This window comes from Theropithecus gelada, chromosome X, assembly GCF_003255815.1.
Source record: "Theropithecus gelada isolate Dixy chromosome X, Tgel_1.0, whole genome shotgun sequence".
Lineage (NCBI taxonomy): Eukaryota > Metazoa > Chordata > Mammalia > Primates > Cercopithecidae > Theropithecus > Theropithecus gelada.
In genome coordinates, this window is record NC_037689.1 from 128,119,792 (window position 1) to 128,122,754 (window position 2,963).

Below are 2,963 nucleotides of genomic sequence, written 5' to 3' on the forward strand. Positions count from 1 at the left end.
TGTGGTCCCAGCTGAGAGGCTGCAGTGAACTGTGATCATGCCACTGCACTCCAGCCTAGGTGACAGAGCGAGACCTTGTCTCAAAAAAAAAAAAAAAAAAACTTCAAGAAAGCTTTTATCCGTCTTTTAAAATATCAGCATTTTATCCAGGTCTTTTTTTTTTTTTTCTAATTTGTCTTACATCTGCTTACTTTACTTTTTTTTTTTAATCTTTTAATTGTCATTTTATAGCTCCCCACCGCAGCTGCCCCCCACCCTTCCCTGCGGTGACAACACAACGTCTGCAGGCTTCGGGGGGACCAGGGAACAAAGCTGGGGCCTGGCAGCCCCACTACGCTGCCAGCCAGGGAGAACAAGTCACAATTACAAATTATCACAATTAGTGCCTGTACTTGGGGGATCTGCAAATTGAGGAGGCCCCAGCTCCTCATTGTACAGGGGTCTATTTGGCAGTGACCTTGCTCTGGAGACGATGATATTCCTTCAGCCTGAGGGAACTGATGTTGATGAACCCGGTGGCATCAATCGGCTCCTAATCACCCTGCACGTTCATGCTCACCAGCTCCTCGTTGTAGAGAGACAGTGGGGACTCCCGGCCGAGGATGTACACCTGGCCCTTGAGGACAGACACCTGCACTTTCCCTTCCACTCGCTCCTGGGACTTGGCAATGCAGTGGCGGACAAATTCACACTCAGGGCTGTGCCAGAAACCGGTATACACCAGCTCAGCAAATTTCAAGCCCAGGCCTTGTTTGATTTTGCGCACTTCTCGGTCCATGGTGAAGGCCTCGTCTAAATGAGCGTGGTAAAGGATGGTGCCTGCTGGGGTCTCGTAGATACCTCGGGACTTCATTCCAATGAAGCGGTTCTCCACGATGTCAATACGGCCCACACCGTGCTTGCCCGCGACTTCGTTCAGGTACATGAAGAGCTCCAAGGAGGTCTGGTGGGTGGTGCCATCCTTGACGTTGGTCATCTTCACGGGGACCCCTTTTCTGAACTCGATCTCGAGAATGTCAGGGGTGTTGGGGGCTTTGGCCGGGTCCTGGGTCTTCGTGTAGAGACCTGGAGGCGCTTGGTTCTTGGGGTTCTCCAGGATTCCAGCCTCGTAGCTGATGTGCATGAGGTTCTCGTCCATGCTCCATGGGCTCTTGGGGGTAACCGGGATGGGAATCCCGTGTTGCTTTGAGTATTCCATCAGGTCATTGCGGCCCTTGAACCAGTTGTAGAATTCGGGCATCCTCCAGGGAGCAATGACCTTTATCTGGGGGGCCAGCGAGTAGCAGGTGAGCTCAAACCGGACCTGATCATTCCCCTTTCCCGTGGCGCCATGGGACACATACTTGGCCCCCTCCCGCTGGGCGATTTCCACTTGTTTGCGGGCGATGCAAGGCCTGGCGAGAGAGGTGCCCAGGAGGTAGCGGTCCTCATACAGTGCGCTGGACTGGATGGCCGGCCAGATGAACTCCTCCACAAACTCCCTGCTGACATCCTCAATGAACACCTTTTTGGCCCCAAGCTTCAGTGCCTTCTTCCTGGCTTCCTCGAAGTCTTCCTTCTGGCCAATGTTGGTCAGATAGGCAATGACGTCATAGCCTTGTTCCTTCAGCCACACGAGGATGCACGAGGTGTCTAGGCCGCCACTGTAGGCCAGAACCACGGAGCCTTTGCTGGACATAGTGTCTGGGATTGGAGGCGTGAGTTCCTGGCGTCTGGAATCTGTCTTCATGGTGCACTGAACCACTCCGGCTCAGGCAGCGGTGGTAGGTGGCAGAGCAGGGCATGCTTTACTTTTAAAATCAGAAGATGTAGACTCTATTGTCTATGTCATGACTGTTAAAATATTTTTTAATTTATACCTAATTTAAAATTTTTGCCCTAGGTAGTAGCATGAATCCTCTTGATGTTCCGTAGAATCTTCCTATAATTTTCTCACACTTCTACAAGGCAGAATTGTCACAATTACCCTGCCACTGGTCCTGTCCTAGATATATCACCCTTTCTTTGGAGTTATGAGACCTGTTTTTATTTTTTAAATTAGAAATAATCTGCTTCTTTCTAAGTTTGATGGTTTTCTTCCTTTTTTTTTTTTTTTTTTTTTTGGGGTTTCCTTTTTTTACCCCGGCTAGAGTATAGTGGCATGGTCTCGGCTCACTGCAGCCTCCTCCTCCCGGGTTCAAACGATTCTCCTGCCTCAACCTCCTGAGTAGCTGGCATTACAGGCACCTGCCACCACGCCCTGCTAATTTTTGTATTTTTAGTAGAGACAGGGTTTCGCCATGTTGGCCAGGCTGGTCTTGAACTCCTGGCCTCAGTGATCTGCCCACCTCGGCCTCCCAAATTGCTGGGATTATAGGCATGAGCCACTGTGCCTGGCCAAGTTTGATGGTTTTCTTAAAAAAAAAAAAAAAAAAGTTAATGGATATTTTCCTTGTTCGAAAGCAAAATCAGTCCTCATATTGGGGTGTAGGGAGGGAGTGTCAGGAGCTGGGTTTGTGTGAGAAGCTGTTTGGTGGTGGCAGTACTTGTTGGGGAACTTTGGCCATGAAGCAAGCCCATTGCCAGATCCAAGATTGTGCCACTGCTCTGTTATGACTACATTATTGGGGCACAGAGAGTGTCATAGGTGAAAGACATCTGAAAGAAAAATGTCATGTTCTATCTGTGTTTGGTGAAATCCTAGGGTTCCACAAATGTTTCATTTGAATTTCCCTAAGAAGTTCTTGAGCCCAAACTTGTACTACAGGAAAATGTGTCCATTCAAATGCCAGGCTAGCTTATTTTTTTAGTAGGCCTCAAAATACTTTTGGTGTTTTGGTACTCAGTTTTAAACTTCTTTTAAATTTTATTGATTAATAATAATAATAGCTGATACTTATTGAGTGCTAACTATAAGTTAGCAAGCACCTCGCATACTCCATCCGATTTAATAGTGTGGTTCACAATGTTATTTTCCCATTTTA

The 2,963-nt window shown here is 48.0% G+C and overlaps 1 pseudogene across 1 annotated transcript; it reads right to left on the reverse strand.

Annotated features, from left to right (window-relative positions):
• Window positions 1-209: 209 nt before the first annotated feature.
• On the reverse strand, window positions 210-1,754 carry LOC112615679 (annotated as a pseudogene). The gene has a single exon (XR_003117442.1). The product of XR_003117442.1 is annotated as an argininosuccinate synthase pseudogene (transcript).
• Window positions 1,755-2,963: the final 1,209 nt, after the last annotated feature.